Source organism: Arvicanthis niloticus, chromosome 18 (assembly GCF_011762505.2).
Source record: "Arvicanthis niloticus isolate mArvNil1 chromosome 18, mArvNil1.pat.X, whole genome shotgun sequence".
NCBI classification, from domain to species: domain Eukaryota; kingdom Metazoa; phylum Chordata; class Mammalia; order Rodentia; family Muridae; genus Arvicanthis; species Arvicanthis niloticus.
Window position 1 is genome coordinate 54,380,340 of NC_047675.1, and position 23,055 is coordinate 54,403,394.

The following is a 23,055-nucleotide window of genomic DNA, read 5'->3' on the forward strand; positions in this document are numbered from 1 at the left end:
TAATAATTCATAATATGTTGCCACTAAGATAAAACTGAAATTAGAATAATGCAGATATGCTTACAAATTTTGAGGCCTCAATGGTATCTCATTTATCAGCCTGAAGAAAGGACTTAGTGGGGCAAAAATTTCCACTAATGTAAGATGTGAGGATTAATTTGGGGGCAGTAAATGATATGTATGTATGAATGTATGTATGTATGTATGTATGTATGTATTCCGCTCTTTAGGAAAAGCAATCCTTCCTACTTCTCATTTAATCTAGCCTAAAAAGCTGTTTCTAATTCAAGATTGTAACTAGTACTTTTTCTCCAGCTAATGGAGAAGGTAAATGAAGATACAATGTTGTTTCATAGTCACTAGCCCTCTCTGTAGATCTCATTTCCTGTAAGGAATGACCCTGGTTCCCAAAAATAACTTCAGTGCTGTTCAACTGCTCATGTTTGGCATATTCCTTCTTATTTAGGAAAGCACATTCCCTTCTACAGCTGGAGAAACTCAGTGTTCACAGAGAGCTGCCCCCAAACGCTGTTCCCTCTAGGCCCTTAAAAATGTTCAGCATCTGATTGCTGGCAAGGAATGCTCACACCCAGTGGAGACAAAACTCTGTGGCCTGAGCCAAGGAAAAGCAGGGATGCTATATATGGAGTACAGGAAGCAGGGCCAGAGCTGACAGCCTTATTCATATACCACCCATGTATAAAGCCTTAAGCCAGGCACTACCAACTTACCTGGAAATGGGAAAGACTTACTGGCTAGCTGAAATGGCAAGAATGAGCCAGTATTCTGCCACTTTTCAGAATACTCTTACATATGCAGAGAAATGAAGGGCTGCCTAATGCCTTAAGACAACCTAGTCGGCTGAAGTGTGGTTCAGAGCAAAGGCTTTGGGTGTATTCTATCTCCATAATGGAAAACAAATAAAAAACAGACAAACAAACAAACAAACACAAAATTAGAAAAAACAAAGCAACTATCACAAAAATAAATAAATGGGAAGTTAAAAAAGCTAGCCAAATACCCTGACACATAGGGTGTATGCCCAGCAGGTGGCTGTATAGCAGACAAGCTTTTCACAGTTGTTCTTATGGACTGTTGAGGGCCATCACTTAATAGAAACTCTCAAGCCCCAGCCAAAAACTTACTAAATCAAGGAACTTCCAGTTTTTCTGCGTTATATGACTCTGTACCTTATTTCCTTATTTGGAGACATAGAAAGTAAGAACTGAGAGGATGGTTTCACCTTTTCCAGTTTTATGAAAGGTCAGTAATTCCCATACACACACACACACACACACACACACACACACACACACACACACTTAACGTGTGCTTAGCTTTGTAGTTGTGTTTTCATTTCTCCTCAGTGCTGGGGATGGATCCTGCAATGCTATGTAGTTGAAGGCTGTTAAATGCAGCTGCCCCAAGTTCCCTGAAATAACAACTCTGAGACTTAATATTTCATAAATTAATGCTCAGGCCATAAGCTTCAGCTCTGTTCTCTATCTAGCTCATATCTCAAATATTCAGTTTATTCTAGACTATGTACTTCTACTGCTTAGTTACCTCTCCTCGGAGTTCAGGGCAGATCTCTGTCACCTGACTATTTCCCAGAATTCCTCTCCCTCCCTCCCCCACTGTCTGCCAGATGTTCCACCTCCTATTTCCTGCCTCAGCTCACTGGCCATAGCCTTAGGTGAAGGCTTTTATACCATACACAAGAAATTCTCTCTACAGTGCTATTCTATAAAGCTATGCTCAATTCCCAGATTCACATTTTTAAAATGGGATCTGACACTTTCTTCTAGACACCCCAGGCATCAGGCATGCACATGGTGCATACACACATGCAGGCAAAATATTCATAAACATATTTTTTTAAAAGAAAAAAGTGCCATTCTTAGGACAAAGTAACCTATTTCCAAGGGCCAGCCCTGGCTTGGAGAGGGGTTCTGAGAGAAGGGGTGTCTGGGAACTGTGCAAACAAACGACTCAAAGTCAAACCCTGGGTCAAAGCTGGTGGCCTATATTCTGCTCAAGACAACTTTCTAGTTTTCTTCTCTGTGTTCTGCTCTTTCTGGATATCTCCAGACAGCTCTGTCTATTTTCTGCTCGAAACAGTTCTCCAGAGACTTTTCTCCTGCTATTCTAAAAGTTTCTCTGGATAACTTATCTCTTGCAGACCATAAGCCGAGTCTTTTATATATCAATCCAGTCATTTACTCCAGGTCTCCTTTTGATTATTTTAGGAATCAACATTCTGAAACCCCAACCCCTTAATTCTTAGGAGGTAGCAAGCACACATTTTCTTTTAACATTGTGAAAGAATCCAGAGATTTGCCTGCCTCTGTTAAACACTGATGATAAGCTAGCTGGGTGGGACCCTACCATGAAATTGCCTACCATGCCTGGGCCTAAACTTGCTCCATCCTAGACTGACGCTGAACTCGGAATCTGCCTGCCTTTGTATTTTTCTGACAAGCTGGCTCATTAATGCAGCTGCCTTTGTTCCTTTACATTCTTAAAGTTCCTCGTATAATTCATTCTGCATCCTTATTTTTTGCATAGTTGAGAAATTATATATTTTCAAATTCATGTATTTAGAGTTCTTTTCCACAGCCTTAAGGGCTGTCCTAAAGGTCCCAGCATTTACCATTTTGCTAAGACATTAACCACACCTTCACCTCATGGACTCCTGTCTCTGATTATCATGGAATCATTAAGGTTAACAGGGAGGACATTCCTCAAAGGAAAAACATAAAAATATGTACATTATTATACAAACAAGCCTTATGCTACTTTAGCCTGGTTGGCCCTGTCCCTGGGGCAGGAGCCATGTCATTCCACCCCCACCAAAGTCATGCCAAACTCAGCAAACTATTTTTATTTTGCTAATTTGGATACACAGACCAAGTGGAAAAATTGTTTTCCTTACAAGAAAGTAGAGTGCTCTTCATTTTCTCTTAATAAAGATGGAGACATGAAATACCCTGTGCGTATGTTACAAGTAAGATCACATTTGCATTTCCCCTATACCCTGGTCCAAAATGAGGATTAGTCTACCATGACAGTTGTATTTGAGATTCTAGTGCTAGAACCAATAATAGACCCCAAGTGGCGATTGTATGTATAGTGACTAAAGGAAGACTATTCCCTATCTGGTACATAGACAACAAGAATAATGTAGATAATGATTGTTTATGACTGGAGTCTAACAAGGAAGAAAATCTGTGGTTTGGAAAAACTGGCACATCTCATCTCTGACTGCCTCAAATATGAATTGTCTGACATTACAAATTCCACTACTTCTCAAATATTGTAATACATGAGCTGGATAGAAAGACAGCAAAGATGTTGAGGAGAAGCAAAACATGGCTGAGAGACCACTCAGGGTGAAAATGTATCCAAGCTTGAACTAGCTCACCTTCATAGACTCAGGCTCAGTCTGTAGCTGGCAGTGGAAATCCTGATGAAGGAAAGAAAATGCTCTAGCACCAAGAGAAATGCCAACAATGAAGGATCCTGGAAAAGACAAAGCCTTTTTCTCCCTTCTTCTTCCCTTCCCTTCCCTTCCCTTCCCTTCCCTTCCCTTCCCTTCCCTTCCCTTCCCTTCCCTTCCCTTCCTTCTTTTCCTTTCCTTGAAGTTGCTCTGTGCATGTGTCTGGTCTTGAACTCAGAGATTCTCCTGCCTCTGACTCCTCCCAAATGCTGGCATTAAAATGTAGGACAGGGGCTTTTGATGGCCCATTTAACTATTTCTTGTATATCAGTCTTTTTCACTGAAAGAATTCTATCTCTACCCTTGGGTTGTTACTAAATAGCTGCAATAGCTATTGCTGGGGAGAATAACCAACACAGTAACACTGCAGCAGAGAAAGGCTTACAATTTGTAAAAGCCAGAGGCAGTTTATATTCTTTGCCCAGGCAGAACTTCAATCCTCCTGGCACAGGGCAAATGGCTGTGGGTATAACATGACCTCAAGCTTCTGCCACTACAACTTACCTGCTGAGATGGACTGTACTGTGGAACTGTGAGCTAAAATAAATTCTTTCATTATTTGAAAGTTACTTTGTCAGTTATTGTGTCCCAGTAGTGAGACAAGTAATTAGAACAATGTTCAAGTACTTTACATAGCTAAGTAACTGTCCATCTCTTAACATCTTTATGAATTCAAGTATAGCTACATTTCTGAGCAATTACAGAACTTACTAATTTCTATTTTCTTCTAAGTTCATGACTTCTACATGTAAATTGGTATTCCTCTGTCAGCTTTGGTTGAGTCCTGGGAGAGCAATGCAAACACTATATTTACTTTTGTGTCTCTCAGCACCTGATAGCTATTCTTGAGGAACTGATTTTCAGAGCTGCCTAACCATGAAGCTCGCTCAGGATCTTGTGGTAGATTGTTACCGCCTCCTCAAATCACACGCATAAAAGCTCACACAGCGCAGGCCAAGAATGGATAAAGTATATTTATAAAGTTGTTTCTTGTGCAGAGACTGGGCTAATGGTTTAACTCTGAAGTGGTAAGATCAATGCCTTTAAAGGCAACGTCATTGAGCTTTACCGATGGGCTGCTGATGCAGAAGTAGCCTCTTAAACTCGGTCATTTACTAATTAGAAAAACGATGCTCATTTATTAAAAATTTAAACAATACATTTGATTTGCTCATGGGCAACATATAACTTTTCCATAGTGATTTTTTTTGGGGGGGGCACCCCAGCTTTACTCTTCCAGAACAGAAACACTACTTCTCCTGTTCACAAACTCAGCAATGAAAGCTGTCTCTAGGGCAGGGTGCCCTGTCCCTCCTGGCAGTCTACACTATTTGGGTAAGCTGATGGCACCTGCTGTCACACAGCTTTTAGCATGCTGAGGCAAGCCCAAGTTTTAAGCTTCTCATTTAGATTTTGAGACTGGCTAGCTTCTTTTCAATTCTTTTCCCAGAAAAGAGAAAAGAAATCTGCAAACATAACATTTTTCCTTTTTGTACTTGGCTACCCAGATAGAAAACTGAGCAAAAGCAGCGCCCAGGCGGCCAGGGTGGGCACAGCAGGGGTGGAGCGGGAGTCTGCAATTTTAGGGTGACCGGGCGGGTCCGAGTGCTGCCTGCAGAACACCCCATCCTTCTTGGCCCTCAGCCCACTGAGAAGTCTGGCTTGGGAGCCCAGGGACCGGACACAGGCTGCAGCTGGGCTTTCCCGCCGGGCGGCCGGCGCACTCGAAGGCTCAGCGCTGTACTCTCGGCAGAAAGGGCCGAACCGCCGGGCTCCTTTGTCTGCTCCCTGCCCCACCTTCCTTCTTCCTGCCGCCTCCCCCTCCTTTTCAGGCGCGGCTGACGCGGCGCGGTGGAATGCGTTTCCGGAGGGAGAGAAAGGACGGGCAACCCGGGAGAAAGATCTTTTCGGCGGGGGCGGGGCCGGGGCTGGGGCCGGGGCCGGGCGGCTTCCTGAGGGACAGGCGCGCCGAGTCTCCGCCCACTCACTGAAGAGCCGCTGAAACCCGCGGGGCGGCCGAGGCCCGCCGACACTACCCGAGACCATCCGAGAAGCCGAGGCCCGACGACGCCAGTCCGAGACCCTCCGAAAGGCCGAGGTCTGCCGATACGGACCCGAGACCCTCCGAGAGGCGGAACGCGGCGGAGCCCGGGCCGCCCGCGTGTCGGGCGGACGCTGCGAAAAGGTAAGGCCGCGGGCGTAAGGACTTGCGGGCGCGGGCTCTGGGCAACTAGGCTAACCAGGCGTGTCTCTGCGGCCTGGGCCGGGCGGAGTCCGGTCTTAGGGACCGGGGCGCACGGCCTCGTTCGGCTGCTGCTCCCCGCCCCGCCCGGCCTTGTCTAAGGGAGATCGCGAGCCTGGCCTGTCACACCGGGGCGTGGCAGTGCAAGGGTGGGTGCAACAGGGATCGCGGTGCCCTCTGACCTCAAAGGGGTTAGGTCCGTCTGTGCCCAGTGGGCGTCTTTCCCGAGCGCGGCGCGGGATCCTGGGAACCAGGCCGCGGCGCCCGTGGTCCGCGAGGCGGTGTCCACCCGGGGCCTCGTGTACTGTGGCTGCCTACTACCCTTTCTCATGCCTCCTAGTGACAGGCTGGGTTATTGACCGCCCTGATTCCGAATGCCACAGTGAATTTGAACTTTTAATTTGAAGCCTAGTACTCGGTGGTAAAACGAGTAATAAATTATACTATTTCCGTTTCCTCATCTTTAAAAGAGAAAAGGAGCTCCTACACTAATTATAGTAATACTTGTGATACGAGGTCAGACCCAGCTTCCAGCATGTGTTTACAAGTACTGACCTCACTGCAGAACCCTGACCCATGGTGGTATTGGGACTGCTTATCTCCTTTTACAAATGAAGAAACTGAGGTGCAGGAGTATAAGTAATTTGGAGAGTTCATGGGCTCACCTCCAGAGCTTATGCTTGAACTTTGAGTAACCTTACTAATGTAAAATAAAGAAGGCATGATATAGGGCAAGAGGGTTCCAAGGCAGTGCCATGCCAGTCTGGACTTTGTAGTAAGACCTTGTCTAAAAAAAAAAAAAAAAAAGACACAGTAAAGTAATGTAAAACCACAACTTAGACAATAATGCTTCATCTACATTGGTTACTTTTCTTTGCTCCTTGCTACCTTAAAAAGATCTACAAACTCAGAATGTTTTGGTAACATTAGGAAGGTTTCCTGGATCTGCCAATCCACTTGGGTATGAAAAGGGTAGTATGACCAAGTTTTTGTTTTGTTTTTGTTGTTGTGGTTGTTGTTGCTTGCATAGGACAAACAGATGAATTCTGATTAGATTTCTTTCTTAAATCACATACAGCCATTACAGTAGCCATATCCTAGATAAATCTGTAGAACGGACTAAGAAACTTTAGTTGAAAGTTACCTCTTGCATACTGAAGGACATCAAGGCTGGAAGGGAAGGATCGCAGTATGATATCCATGTTTATGAGGAAGTTTGATTGATTCAACCATGGTTAATGACCACAGATGATAGAATGACAAATAGAAAATGGATGAAACACTGGTATGTTGTATATAGGCACTTGGGGAGAGTAGAAGATACTAGAATGCTAGTTCTTATGTGAGTAGAAAGCAATTTCTAGCTTATCTGTTGAATTTACAGGCCTACAGTTGAAGAGTCTGTTGTTGAGGATGTGAAGTTCTGCATTAAGATGGTTTCTTTAGTTTTAATTTATAACTATTTGTGTGTGTGTGGGTGTATGCCATGACATGCATGTTTGGAGATCAGAGGATATATTTGTGAGGTTTCTTCTTTTCTTCCACTATCATGTGGATTCCAGGGATTGAATTCAGATTGCCCAGCTTGGGGTAAGCATTTTCATGTGCTGAGCCATCTCACTGAGGTTGTTTCCTTTTTTTTTTTTTTTTTTAAGGCTTTGATTTGTTTATTTTATGTGGGTGCGTTTTTTTGCCTGCTTGTAAGTTTGCCCTGTGTGCGTGCAGCACCTGTGGAGGCCGGAAGAGGGGGTCAGATCCCCTGGAACAGGATCCACAGGTGGCTGTCAGCTGGCATGTGGGTACTAGCAATAGAACCCAGTTCCTCTGGAAGAGCAAGTAGTGCTCTTAACCACTGAGCATCTGTCTCCCCACACCGCCAGGTTGTTTTTAATCTTCAGTATTCTGTACATGAAAAGTACAGAATTAACAAAGTTGAAAAATAACTGGATTTAGTACTTTTAACACCAGTTGTCTTTAATTTTCTGGTCAGCCTAATTTGAATCTGTTCTGAATCAACATCAATGAAATGAAAATGTAGTTCTGTGTTGGTTAACTCCACAAACACTGCTCACCTCTCCTCACTGTTTATTATTAGGAAAATTAATTGACTTGACAGATGTTTGTCAATGTAGTTCCTTTACTGTCTGGCATTTTTCTAACAGAGACCCCCACCTCCCCTGGTTTACAGGTAGAGAGGGAGATATATAACATAGTATGTTGTTTGGAGAAAATAATTTTATTAGTGTTCTGTGAATGTATGAGCACTAATATTCTTAACTATGTTACCAGCGTGGTGAGATAAACATGTTGAAATTAGTAAACGTTTCAGAGGATTTTTTTTTTTTGCAGAATTTAAATGTAAATTTTTTGATGTATAACAAGCCCAGCTGATCTGAAGATTCATTATGGATGGAATCCAAGATTGTATTTTGTGAATATGTTAAAATAAGCTTTTACCACTTGTCTGCAAATTAGTTTTGGAGTTGATTAGTGTTTCCTGTTATATTACTGTTTATTGGGACTTTAGGTATAGGTTTTCAGATTTTTTGTTTATCATATGTCAAATAGTTGGTAATCAAGAATGTGAGGATAAAGGGAGGAAAGAGAGTAATTGAGTCTTCTGGATCAGATCTAAAGTAAAGTAGTAGCAGTATACAGTCTCAGAAATCGGAAGTGTGCTGAGGTTAAAGGACAGTCCACACAATTTGACTGGTTAGAAATTGAGGTAGGTAGGTGACAGCAGTGTACCTCACTTTCAGGAGCTGTATGAAAAAGAATAAAACTGTACTTTGTAAATTTCTCACAGTTTGCAAACTTTATTTTGTGTGTGTGGCTTTCGAAGATAGGGGCATTATCTTTACCAATATGTCTATCATGTATATTGTAAATTTCTCAGAGTTTGAAAACTTTGTTTTTGGTGTGTGGCTTTAGAAGATAATAATTATCTTTACCAATATGTCTAGCATGTATATCATCATAAAGTGTATACATGAGAAAAGAGGCTCCTTTAAATTTATAGGAGAGCAGATACACATGCGTACATATCTGTATACACATAAATGCATGTACATATTAAATATTACAAATATAAATTTTTATAAATAGAAGCACATATATATATATATGTATGTATGTATGTATATATACTCATACATACGTATCTCTTGTAGGAGCAATCTCATTTTACCAAGGCTTCAAAATAACAGGTTTCTAACCCCTGGTATATGTAAAATAACACAATAGACTGTAAGAAAGAGTATAAGTATTTTATAAGACCAGTCTCTGTTTATAGCTTTTAAAAGTTCAATGTATTTATCATGTATAATGTTATTGAATTGCTATAAAGATGTGTATTTTAATTTATAAATAATGGGCACATGGCTAATCCAATTTTTTTGTAGTGACAGAGATGAAACTCAGAAAGATTATAGATCCCAGTGGGGAAACAAGAATTATGCTGTTTTAAGAAGGGGAATCAGTGAGCTGGGGTTCATGTTGAGGGAAATAGAAAGGTGAATGGCCAGGTGGTGCATTTACCCAGGGAGGCAGTGCTACTACAAGAGGGTAGGATCTACCATGCTGAGCTTTTTAAAAGCCATGGGGCCTAGGATTTGGGAATTTTTCATCTATCAATGCTGGTTGATAGTATAGGCTGCAAATAAAAGCGCCAGAGTGTAGAGTAGAGAGGCCCTTGAGAGGAATAGGGAAAGGCATTCACTTTCCTAGTTTCTTTGAACTTTTGGTTCCTTTGCCGGCCATTTTAGAGAGTGTAGGAATTTGTGGGGGGTTCCAGCAATTAGCATGTTTAAATTAAAGACTAGTTTATTTCCACAGAGCAGTGATCAGAGTCCCAGTTTGATTGAGGCTTCACATGGGAAACCTGGGTTTCAGTGCAGGTGCTGACCCTGGATTATTATATAACATTGGTGTTCCACTCCCTAGGGCTTTGGTTTCACATCTGCACTGTTGCTCTCACTTCGAGATAAGAGGTAGTGGCCTGATCACTGCAGAGTACAATTTTTGTTTTTTCACGAGAAACCATTTTCTTTAAATTAAAAAAAAAATACTTTAAATTATGTGTAGGTATGTGTGTCTTCATATGTCTTTGTACACATGGGTGCAATTTCCTTCAGAGGCCAGAGGCTTTAGATTTCTTAGAGCTGGAGTTATAGAAGGTTGTGAGCCACCTAATAGCTCTGGGAACTGAACTTGGGTTGTCTGGAAGAGCAGCAAGTGCTCTTGACTGTTGAGCCCTCTCTTCTGCCCTGAGCAAGCATTTTGTGTCATAAGAAAGTATAGATGCTGTGCGTTGATACTGGGAAGAATCTGTGCCAGGGATGATTAGTCATGTCTGTTATTGGCTGCTCTTTGTCAGGTTGTGCATTGCATTGTGGCTCGTCAGTATATTGAGTGGTTGCCACTGCAAAGACATGTGCTCAGTGAGTGTGATCCAGGGGTCGGGATGTCTTTGAATTTGAGTGTATTCCCTATTGGGACAATTGTGTTCCACTCAGGAAAACATGACAAAGAATAGTTTATACAGTGTACTATGCCAGATGATACTCTTCAGTTTTTTGAGGAAAAGGTCAGCAGTGGCTCAAGTAGTTTTGGAAGGCTTGATGGAGAAGATGAGGTCTGAGTGAGGAATGAGCTGACCTAAGGTGTGGATGACATGAAAGATGTATTTAAAAGAGAGCAAAAGAAAAGAAACAACTAAAAGTCATAAAGGTAGAACAAAATTTGCATTGCATTTTGCTTAAGGAATGTAATTTCAAGTGGAAGGGTGAAAATATTTACATGCAAATTCTGCTATATGCCATTAGAAGCACAAAACATATTCACAGTCTACATGCTTGTTGAATATTTAATTTCATACTCTGAAATTAGGGTGCAAATAGCTTTCTAATGCCTCCAGTATTTTATAGATTATATATGATTTATTTTGTTATGATTTTTGACCTTCTTAGAGGTCAGTTGTGGAGTATTATTTAATTATTAAGATATTGAAATTTGAAACTGTACATTTAGTAGTCTAATGTTACATTTGGAAAATGCAATAAAATATAATAGACATGAATTATCCTGAAGTATGGAAGCATGGCTTTAAAAGGATTGGAGGTGTCTCTTGGGGTAGAGTGTCTCTTGTGTTCATACTTGCAAGGCCCTGGGTTCAATCTCTAGCACAGAACAACAAAACAAGTTGAGAAACACATATTAAAGAGTTATTCAGACCCCAGCCCCAATGATAAGAAAATCAGTACAGAAATATTTGTTGCTAAAACTTATCCACCAGTGTCATATTTTATCCTTTCCCAAATTCTGAAATAGGTGTCACTCCTAGCTTACTCTTGAGTCAAATAAGAAATGAAGTGACTTTTCTATAGTTTTATTTTATGTATGAGTACAGTGTTGTCTTGAGACACAGCAGAAGAGAACATCTGATTCTGTTACAGATGGTTGTGAGCTACCATGTGGTTGCTGGGAATTGAACTCAGGACCTTTGGAAGAGCAATCAGTGCTTTTAACCACTGAACCATCTCTCCAGCCCTGTACTTTGCTTTTTAGGCATTTGTTGTATAAAGTATGCTGGGGTTGTGCTTGTTCTGTCCACACCAGGGTGAGAGAAGGAAGATAGGATAAAAGGTGGTGGTCGAAATGAACTTTAACAAGAAAAATTTTTTGGAAACCAGTAGATAAGATTATGTAACTCAAAATTCCTCCTAATTGAAATTATGTATAGAGAAAATGCTTTTGATACCATTAACAGTTAACTTTCTTTTTAAAAGATTTATTTGTTTATTTATTTATTTATTTATTTATTCATTCATTCTTATCTGTGTGCCTGCATGTATGCATGTGAACCGTGTGTGTGTGTGTGTGTGTGTGTGTTGCTGCCAGCAGAGGCTAGAAGAGAGTGTTAGGATTTCCTGGATCTGAAATTACAGATGGTTGTAAGCTGCCAGGTGTGAATGCTGGGATAAGGACCTAATTCCTCTGCAAGAGCAGCAAGTGCTCTTGAGCACTGAGCCTTCTTTCTCTCCAGTGCCCAGGTAGTTAACTTTTTCAAGATTTCTTACACTTACATTTGGGAACAAAGTAAATTTTGTCAACTGAAACATTTGATAATTCATATTTTCCCCATTCATAGGGAAAAAAAAAGAAAAACAGGAAAGAAAGGAAGATAAAATTTGCATATATAGAAAGTATAAAGGGACAGCTTACTAGGTTAGTTTGTAAAGTTTTAGTTTTGTAAAAACTGGGAAGCAGTTTTTCTTTTCTCACTGTAGACTGGCTGTTTATATTTTGGTTTTATAGCTTTTCTTAAAATGTTTTATTTTCAAAATCGATCTGTAGTTATACCTTTTGGGCTACTTTTTTGGCTTCTTATATCTACTACCCTTCACCCTAATCCCATCCAGCCCCTCCTTCTCCCTCCCCCGCCCTCCCCCCCCAACACTAGGTAGCTGAGAAAGAAGGTTAGAGGGGAAAGGGGGCATAGACCTCTTTAGGACTACTTCCTGCTGATTAGGTGCATTGAGTTCCTTGGGGCAAGTCCAGTCTTCATGGTCAGAATATCTCTAGCCAGCAACCAGCAATCCAGGATTCAGGAACCAGCAGTCCAGCAATAGCAAAGGCAGAAGCAGAACCAGCAGCTGCCACCACAGGCTCTTGGGGCACTCACATTTACATTCTCTCCAGAGTCCCCAGAATTCCAAACGTAGACTATTTGCAAGAGAGAAATCATAGTTAGTGGCTGTGGACAATCTGAAGCAGCCCCAATATCCCACACCTGGAATTAAAACAAAAACATATTCACATAACATTACTGGGTTTTTAAAGAAACCAAAAATCTCACTCTGTTCATCCTTTGACAGTCATTAGGTTAACTTTGTAGTGTCTGATTTGAATTTGACACTTGCCCATAGGGCTGCCCTTCTTTCAGGTAAGGGTCATGGAAGTAGATGTCAGTTTTCTGTTACCACATATTCTGTCTGTAGTCTGTTCCTTTCCTTTGGTAGTTTGTATTTTGTGTGACACCTTAGGTTTGATCTTGTTTTGTTGATTATATTTCTGGAGTTTATGAGTTTTGAAGAGGACATTGATATTCTCATTTTCCTTGGGGTGGTGGAATCATCACTCGTCATGAATTGTAGGTTTGATGTATCAACATGTATTTTTTTTTTAAGAGATCTATTTGTGTATTTGTGTTGAGAGTTTTTATAGATCAGGTTTTTTTTGTGAGAATTGGATCAAACTTATTAATTTATTGTTATTACTGTTATTGCTGATGTTGTTATTGTTACTATTTTACTGTAGCCTAACCAACCTAGAACTCACTGTATAGAACAGGCTAGCCTCAAACTTACAGAAATCCTCTTACTTTAGCCTCAAAGTACTGGGATTACAGGCATGAACTATACTCAGCTTCAAACAAAAACCTTCATTGTAGGAGTTTATTAGGCTCAGACAAATGTTTTATTGGTTAGAAAGGGTTTTCATTGAGTTCTTCAAAAGTCTTTTGTTTGTAGTCAGGGTAGAGTTTTGGCTGGCATTTAGGAAGCTGTCTAGGGAGACTGTTGTGTACCTACAGGATGGTAGGCTGCAGTGAGCTGCAACTAACATTCCTATCTTAGATTACCTAGCCTCTTTTTTCTGTCTGTACTGGCTGGGTTTTGTTTCAACTTGACATAAGTTAAAGTTATCAGAGAGGAAGGAGCTTCAGCTGAGAAAATGCCTCCATGAGATCTAGCAGTAAGGCATTTTCTCAATTAGTGATCAATGGGGGAAGGCCCAACCCATGGTGGGTGGTACCACCCCTGGGCTTGGTGGTCCTAGGTGCTATAAGAAAGTAGGCCAGTAAGCAGCACCACACCATGACCTCTGCATCAGCTCCTGCCTCAGGTTCCTGCCCTGCTTAAATTCTTGTTCTCACTTCCTCCAATGATGGACTATGATCTGAAAGTGTAAGCTGAATAAACTCTTTCTTCCCTAGTTTGCTTTTTGATCAAGGTGTTTTAGTGGTAGTAAGACACTGTCCTTGTTTTCTTCTTCCTTGTGTGTAAAGATTATCCTTGTATTTAAATGCTGATTTCTCTATCCTATTATCCAATCCAGACACAGCATTGGGGAGTGGGGATTGAACACAGGGCCTTGCATACACTAAGCTAATGTTTTACTACTGATATTATCCAATGCAGACATAGCTTTGGGGAATGGGGATTGAACACTGGCCTTGCACACACTAAGCTAGTGTTTTACTACTGATCGTCATCTCCAACTGCTGAGCACTTCATTTTGTGTGAACTGGCTTATACATTCCTTGTAGAGGCCAGAGATTGACAGAGGATGTGTTTTTCAACTGTTCTCTAACTTATACTTTGGAGATCTCTCACTGAATTGGAGATTGGATTTGGCTGTGTTGCCTGAACAGCAACCCCCTGGGTCCCCTCGCCTTTGCCTGACCACTCCCCATGTTAGGATTATGGACACACACCATTGACACCCAGCTTTTAACACAGATGCTAGGGATTTGAATTGAGGTCCTCATACATGTCTGTAGCAAGTAACTTTGCAGACTGAGAAATCTCCCTAATTTTAAGGTCCTTTTCCTTTTAAGAGTAATTTCTATAAAAATAGCAATAAATATTACTATATTAGTATAAATATTAGTATAAATATTAAAAATTACTAATAAAATTAGTATAAATATAAAAAATTAAATTAAAATTAAAAATTAAATTAAAATTTTAAAATTTTAAAATTTAAAATTAAATTAAAAATTAAAATTAAAATTAGTATAAATATAAAAAATTACTATTTATACTAATATGAATATTAGTATAAATAGTAATTTCTATAAAAATGGATTTCTATAAAAATAGTATAGGTTGAATATTCTTTATCTGAAAATTTTAAGTGATGTAAATCTCTGAATGTCAATATGGCACAAAAAATTCTATACCTGTTGTCCCTTTAGGGGTCATTAGTATGCAGATATTATTCAGTTGAATACTTAATACTCAATACAGGCATGTATGTAAGTTATATATTAAACATAAGGAGATTTTACATTTAGACCCAGGTCTAAGATATTTTACTACATGTAGCTATTTCAAAATCTGAAAAAAGTCCTGTACTTTGGGCCCTATGTAGTTTGAATAAGGAATACTTAATCTGTATATATCAAGTTTTAAAAGATTTCATTTGTAAAGGATGTGCACATCTTTAATCCCAACACCTGGGAGGCAGAGGAAAGCAGATCTTTGTGGGTCTGAGGCTAGCCTGATCTACATAGAGAGTTCCGGGTCAGTCAGGGCTTTGTAATGAGATCCTGTCTTAGTAAAAGGAAATACCAGGTGAATTATTTATATTTTATTAAAAAATTAAGTCTTTAAAAGTTCAGAAGGGGGGCTGGAGAGATGGCTCAGAGGTAAAGAGCACTGGCTGCACTTCCAAAGGGTCCTGAGTTCAATTCCCAGCAACCACATTGTGGCTTATAACCATCTGTGTTGAGATTTGGTGCCCTCTTCTGGCTTGTAGCCATATATGCAGGTAGAACATTGTATATATAATAAATAATTTTTTAAAAGTTCAGAAGGGCATAAGTATGGATAAAGAGAAGTATGTGGGTCTGTTTCTTACTAACTGGATTATTTGTAAGCTATCCTTAAGAATATTTTGCTCAGCTGGGCGGTAGTGGCGCATGTCTTTAATCCCAGCACTTGGGAGGCAGAGGCAGGCGGATTTCTGAGTTTGAGGCCAGCCTGGTCTACAGAGTGAGTTCCAGGACAGCCAACAGCCAGGGAAACCCTGTCTCGAAAAAACAAAACAAAACAAAACAAAAAAAAGAATATTTTGCTCAGGGATGAATTATGATACCTTAGATAAAAATTGAATATGCTTTTAAAAATCTTAATGAGATACTTTTGTGGGAACAAGATACAAACTGGTATCTATTTAGAAATTAAGATAATTTGTTGGCCTCCATTCACTTTGAATGTTTATTAAATAAACTCATAAAACATTATAAGCTTTTTTTTTTTTTTTTCATTTCTGTGGTCTGAGTCAATTCTAACTCTAGATGGATGTTCATCCTTAGAAAATAGTGGCTAAGTGGACCTTCAAAAATATACTTAAGCTCAAAATCAGGCTGTACCTTCTGAGTTCAGAAGATCAGGTAACGATTTCATCTGTAAGGCTTAAATAACCATCTGTATAGCAGAGGTGGTCTTCTTTCTGAGCTCCTGAGTAATGTCAGAGGACAAGGTCCAGCATAACATTTTGAGCATTATCTTTTTCCCTTTCCTTTCCTGCCTCCAAACCTTCCCATATACTCTTCTGCTCTCCTTTAAATTCATAGCCTCTTTTTTAAACCGATTATTATTGCATGAATATATGTGCAGTATATGTATATATTTCTAAGTATAACTTGAGTTTATATAATGTTACACGTGTGTATATTTTCAGGGCTGATCATTTGGAACTGGACAGCCAATGCTTGTGCTCTTCTCTGTGGAGAGGACTAACTTTTCCCATCCCAGCTTTTCTTAGTTGCCTATAGTTCTGGGCTTTTCTCAGTCCAGTTTGACATGCCCATTGGTGTCATCCTTGTTCAGCTCATGTTTGGGCATTTATATTGGAGAGGCTTTGTGAATGTAGCTTCTGATGTTACTAGGAGACACAAGCTAACAGCAAATGTTCTAATCTTCTGGCTCTTACTGTCTTTCTGCTGCCTCTTCCTCAATGTTCCCTGAACTTTAGGTGTGTTTTTGTAGATGTATCCATTGGGACTGGGCTCCACAATTCTGTATTTTGAGTTTTTGTGGTTTTCTGTAGTGGCCTTGGTTGCAAAGGGAAGTTTCCTTGTTGAGGGGTGAAGGCTACACTTATCTGTGAGTATGAGGACAGACATTTATAGATTGTTCTTAGTGATTATGGTGGTTTGGTAAACTAGAGGTGGTAGATTCTCCTCCAGTAACTATGACTTCACAAGAACTGAGTAGTTAGCTAGATTTTCGGTAGAAGGCATGGTTTCCCTCTTGTTGAACATGGTTTTTCTCTTGTTGAGACGGTGCTACATTCAATTAGACTTAATAATTATTGTCAGACAATAACCAACCAGGTTATCTCTCTCCATGGTGCCATGCTGTTTGTTGTTGGGGTTTGTAGGCGTCATAGCTGGGTAGGACTATTGTTTGCTTCCCTCTTTTGGAAGCTTGCATGGTGCTCTTTGGTACCATGAAAGCTAGTCCTCAGGGAGGGGACATTCAGGTTGAGGATTATCTTTGAGCCAAGTACTTGGTGCTGTATCTGTAAATAAGACACTAAGATCTTGTTCTCTTGCCCCCCACCCCCACCCCTGCCCAATCCATTGGAGGGAAGACCAATATTAAAAGTAGTTACAGATGAGTAAAATATTAGAATGGATCTCCATAAATTAGTGTGTACAGTGGCTACTGGGCCCACATCTCTTCTCCATAGTGCTATTGTCCATTTCCTGTGTCCTCAGTTATCCTGGTTTCCAACTTGAGAAGGAATTGATAGGGGAGTGGCTTTGTTGTGGTGAAAACTAGCATGCCCATATTCAGAGTCATACATTTCCAGTAGCCTGAGTGACTGCTCTGCTCCAGGGCGGCCTCTCTTTTATCATTTGTCTTTTTCCTTTCCATGTCTTTGCTACTTTTAGTCTGCTCTCAGCCTTCTTTTCTTCCTAAGTTTTCATTTCTTTATAATACTGTGTATATTCACTTGAATAATGATCTCTTCTGTGCATATCTTTAACTCCAGCCTATCTCCTGAGATCCACATCTGTCCCCACTTTCCTTAATTAAACAAATATCAGAGCCTATAATCACCTAAACCATCTAGCTGTAGACTTGTTTGCGTTTCCTCATTGCTATTGTGGTGTACATTTTGACACAATGAACTTTTTTTTTTTTTTTAAGATACAGTCTCACCATCTGACCATATATTTCATGCTAGCCTTTGATTCTCATTCTTCTTGCTTTAATTTTTCTTGAGTGTTTGGATTATAGACATGAGGCAACACATGTCTGTGACATGTGTGATAAACTCTGCCTGCCTGTAAGATGTCAATCTTGTCCCTATCCTGGTCTCCCCTAATTTCCTGCTGTGTTTATATAGTCATGTTCTATCTTGCCACAGGCTTTTCTGTTTCTCAACTGTGACAATAATCAAAGTTTAGCCTCTTGCAATCTGGTTCCTGCCTGCATGTTTGCTCTTACTCAGTTCCTGCTATTTTCAGCACATAATGCAAATCTTAGAACTAAACTACTTTTAGATTTTAAAAATAAAATGTATATTTTTGATAAAGACTTTTGTGGTTGTTTGAATGAAAGTGGCCCCCATAGGCTCATAGTAAGTGGCACTGTGAAGTAGTGCCCTTGTTGGAGTAGGTGTAGCCTTGTTGGAGGATTGTGTCACTTGGGGTTAGGCTTTGAGGTTTCAAGCCCTTAAGCCAGGCCCAGTGTCATTCTCTCTTCCTGCTGCATGCTGATCCTGATGTAAAACTCTCAGCTACCTCTCCAACACCATGTGTACCTGTGCTACACATGCTTCTATCCTGCTATCTCCCTATAGTTAGACAGTTAGGTGTCTTTAGTACACCATGTCCTGTGTTGATGTAAAACACATCTTGGACCTCAGAAGGGATAGTGCATTCTATAGCCAAATATGACTGACCATGACCTGGTAACACAGATTTAGGTTATCCTAGATTCTGTGTTCCAGTTTGATATGTAGTTTTATGTAACATAACAAAGAAAACTGTAAGTCAAGATACTTTCCAAGTACAGCGGTTGAAGGAAAAGTTAGAGAGATGGGTTACGGCAGAGTAGGGAAATCTGGCTTCAGATGCCAGCTGGTGGAAGCTGATCATCTGCTAAGTTAATACATTCTAAAGGATAACTAGTGCTCTGTTTCTACATTCCAAATGACTTATCTAGTGGAGGGCTGTATTGGTTACTTTACTGTTGCTGTGATAAAATGCCATGACCAAGATAATTTAAGAGTTTGTTTTGGTTTATGGTTTCAGAAGCATAAGAGTACATAATTCTAGAATGGCATGGCAGCTTTAATAATAAGCTGTGAGATCACATCCTCAATCATAAACATGAAGCTGAGAGCAAACTGGAAGTGGTACAAGTTTTTTTAATTTCAAGGCCTGCCCCCAGTGTTATATTTTTTTTCTAGGCAGACTAAATTTTAATTAATAGGGATCCCAAATAGGGATCAGGTGTTCAGATACCTGAGCCTATGGGGGACATTTCTAATGCAAACTACCATAAGGGCAATAGATGGCTGTTAAGAGGGTAAAGGAAGCACAACATTTTTTAGCTCTGAACTTGCAACATTCCAAATTCTCCAGTCATTGACGATCTAGTCAGTCAATTAGCCTCACAGATGGTTCAGTTTGAAATGCAGCTTCTTTTGGAGACTTTCACTTACAGTTTCTACTCTTGGACAAGCATCACATTTTATATATGTGGTAGCCACATTTTACTTATTAAATGTCACTCATGTCTCCCATTTTTAGGAAAGGTTCATTAGGATATGATTTAGATCAAGTTGATTAGTAGGCAGGTGAGCAGTCTCTAAGGGGAGAAGAATAGCTGTTATCATAGCCTCAGCTGTCAGCCTGACACAAACCTAGAGTCATCTGGAAAGGGGGAACGTCAGTGGAAGAGTATTCTTCATTGGATGGACTTGTGGGCATGTTTCTGGGGCATTTTCTTGATTGCTGACTGATGTAGGTGGGTCCACCCCACTGCCAGGTCTGCTGTCCCTAGGCTGGTCGACCTGGGCTCATAAAGATAGTTACCTGAGCAAGCCAGAGGAAGCAGCCCAGCAAGCAGTGTTCCTCTATGAGTGAGCTCCTGTGCTGACTTCCTTCTGTGATGGACCTGGAAGTATAAAACCTTTACACTTTGTTTTTCTCCCCAACTTGGTTTTGGTCAGCAACATAAAACATAAACAAACTAGAACATATGGTAAAAGCCATTAAGGGGAGAAAAAAAAAACTCCTAGATTATATCATTAAAATCTAATAACCATTATGATCCAGATCTGATTTTTTTTTAAGATTTATTTATTTTATGTAATGTGAGTATACTGTAGCTGTCTTCAGACACACCAGAAGAATGCTTCGGATCCCATTACAGATGGTTGTGAGTTACCATATAGATGCTGGGAATTGAACTCAGGACCTCTGGAAGAGCAGCCAGTGCTCTTAACCTCTGAGCCATCTCTCCAGCTCCAGATCTGATTTTTAACTGTCTATATTTGACATAACATGGGATCCATATTAGAGTAATATATAAAATTTAAAATAATCAAGAATATTGTCTGGACTAATGGAGTGAAGTTAACAACAACAACAACCTTGTAGTAGTCTAATTGGTTGGATCTAATTAATTTCCCCCCCTTAGGAAAGACTTCATTATTAGGTTTTTTTTTTCGGTAATAATTTGGATTTAAAATATAGTACTCCCAAACTGGAGGGTGGGTTTTTGGTTTTTGTTGTTGTTGAAATGCTTTTCTCAATGGAAAAACTAGATTTCTTTAATCCAAATAAAACAGAATTATGAGTTTTTTCTTAAAAACACAAAGAAGACTCTTGAATGTTCTAAACATGAAAACAAGATTTAAGTAAGGTAGATGTTTAGGATAAGTAAACAGTCCTAACAAAAATGATATAAAATGAATATTCTCATAAATTCATTAAAACCAAAATTAGCAAAAATTTATCACTTAGGAATATACCAAGTGAAATACTAAATACCACAGAGATATCTAATTCTTGCCAGGCAGTGGTGGCACATACCTTTAATCCCAGCACTTGGGAGGCAGAGGCAGGAGGATTTCTGAGTTCAAGGCCAGCCTGGTCTACCGAGTGAGTTCCAGGACAGCCAGGGCTACACAGAGAGACCCTGTCTCAAAAAACAAACAAACAAAAAAGTCTAATTCTAAAAGGATTTTAAGAAACATAAAAAGTTAGAGAAATGTTTAATTACATGGGGCACTTGAGTATTAGCCAGCATTTCTGAATAAAATTATGAATGCACTCTCAGATGAAGGTGTTGCATATTTAATGTAAGAAATGTGAATCAGAAAGCTGATTTCATTTGTAATGTAGGAGTAGTAAGATGTATCTAGATAGAATCTTTTTGTCCAGTCAGAATGGAGTTGTTTATGAAATAAATATCTGGTTTTTCTTACTCTTTGAAAAAGAGTATAACTAGTTCTGCATTTTAGTTAAAACAATTAAAAGTATTTGTTTTTCTAAGTGATCTTTTGTTAACATTTTAAAGAGTATGTCAGGATAGATCAGTACTTACGGAAACCTTATTGTTATAAACAGAATCAAGCCCTGATTTTATCTGAGGTTATTGAATTTTGACTTTAAAAATTTGATACAACAAACATACAGACACAAAACCATATTCACTTTCTATAAGTTTCATTCTGACTGTTTCTACAACATACTTTAATCTTTAAAAATAATTCTCATTTATTTTTTACTTTAGAACAATCTTTATTAGACAAAGTCCTTTCATACCCCAAAGCATTTTTTCTTTAACTTTATTTAACCAAAAGTATGTGTCTCTGTCTGTCTATATGTCTGTCTCTCTGTCTCTCTCTCTCTCTCTCTCACACACACACATATATATCGTTTATATCTTAATTAATTAATTAATTTTGAAATAGGGGCTGGAACTCTCATACAAAGCTGTCCTAAAACTCAGAGATCTATTTGCCTCTGCCTCCTAAGTGCTAGGATCAAAGGCATTCCTGGCTTATACAACATTTTTTTTTTTTTTTTTTTTTTTTTTTGGTTTTTCAAGACAGGGTTTCTCTGTGTAGCCCTGGCTGTCCTGGAACCCATTCTGTAGACCAGGCTGGCCTCGAACTCAGAAATCCGCCTGCCTCTGCCTCCCAAGTCCTGGGATTAAAGGCATGCGCCACCACTGCCCGGCTAGACAACATTTTTTAATAAGATATTTTTAAAAGAAAACACACAAAGAGGCTACGTCTAAAACGTAAGTTATCTTAAATACCTAATAGTTATAAATACAGGTAAAACATTTATAGGTCAGGCAGTGGTGGTATATGCCTTTAATCCCAGCATTTGGGAGGCAGAGACAGGTGGCTCTTTGAGTTTGAGCCTAGTCTATAAAGTGAGTTCTAGGACAGCCAGAGTTAAATAGAGAAACCCTGTCTTGAAAAACCAAACCAAACCAAACCAAACCATATTCATAGTCTTGTTTTCTTAACCAATTTAATTATTTGTTAAAGATTTGAGTTGTAACGGGCACTTTGTAACTGTTTTTATTGAAAAAAAACTCTCATTAGGATTTGGTATTTTTGTCTTATTTTCAGACCACCTGTTTATCTTTGTAGTAAATATGTTATCATTTAACAAGTGTTTTATCTAAACCTTTGTATTTCTTTAAAATTAAAAACAGATGAATAACGGTGTCAAGTATATTAGTATGATGTAACACATTAAAATTATTTATATGGGGCCAGAGAGAGGCCTCAGTGGTTAAGAGCACTTGTAGCTCTTGCAGAGGACCTGGGTTTGTTGATTGTCTGTAGTCTGTACTGTTGCTGAAGGCCATGATGGTGTTCATGGTCTTTGTTGCAGTTGAGAGCTATGTTGATGGTCTGTACTTTCACAGGAGACCATGCTGAGTGAGGTCTGTGGTCTATGTTGACATGAGAGGCTCTGTGGATGTCTATCCACGATCTGCTCTTCTGCAGACTATAAAGGGCAAGGAATCTTCTTTTGCCATGGTATTGACTACTGCAGACTCACAGTTGAGAATGAGAGATATAGAAGGCTTCTGTGACAGCCCCTTACCTCTTCCCATCCCCCCAAAGAAAGAGTCTAGGCAGGAAGCCATCAAAGAGAACTCTTAAAAATTGTTATAGGGGTGCTGAAGTGTGGCTCTTCACAGTTGATGGCTTCTAGCGAGGTGGAGAAGTTTTCTTTAAGGGGCTAGCTACTGGGAATTTGGCTGTGCTTTATTGAGTATATGGACAATACAAATTGGACTTGGACTTGGTGTAGGGTTTTTGTTGTTCTTTTTTGGGGGAGGGTTACACGGGTTGGGAGTAAGTCTGGGAGGACTGGGAAGTGAGTGTGATTGGGTACATTATATGAAATTCCAAAATAATCAATAAAAATACTATGTTGGGAAAAAAATATCTTTGTAAAAGTCTTGAAGAGGATTTTTAAAAAAAACTATTTTTTTTTCTTTTTGAGTTGTATCTTACATATGCTATGATAGAG

The 23,055-nt window shown here is 39.6% G+C and overlaps 1 protein-coding gene across 1 annotated transcript in view; it reads left to right on the forward strand.

The window, feature by feature from the left end:
- The first annotated feature begins 5,360 nt into the window (after window positions 1-5,360).
- The window catches only part of Itgb1 (integrin subunit beta 1), a 49,746-nt gene continuing 32,051 nt past the window's right edge, over window positions 5,361-23,055 (forward strand). Inside the window, exon 1 of the mRNA XM_034522487.2 lies at window positions 5,361-5,684. The gene's annotated coding sequence lies outside the window, so the exon portion shown is untranslated. The remainder of the gene's footprint in view (window positions 5,685-23,055) is intronic.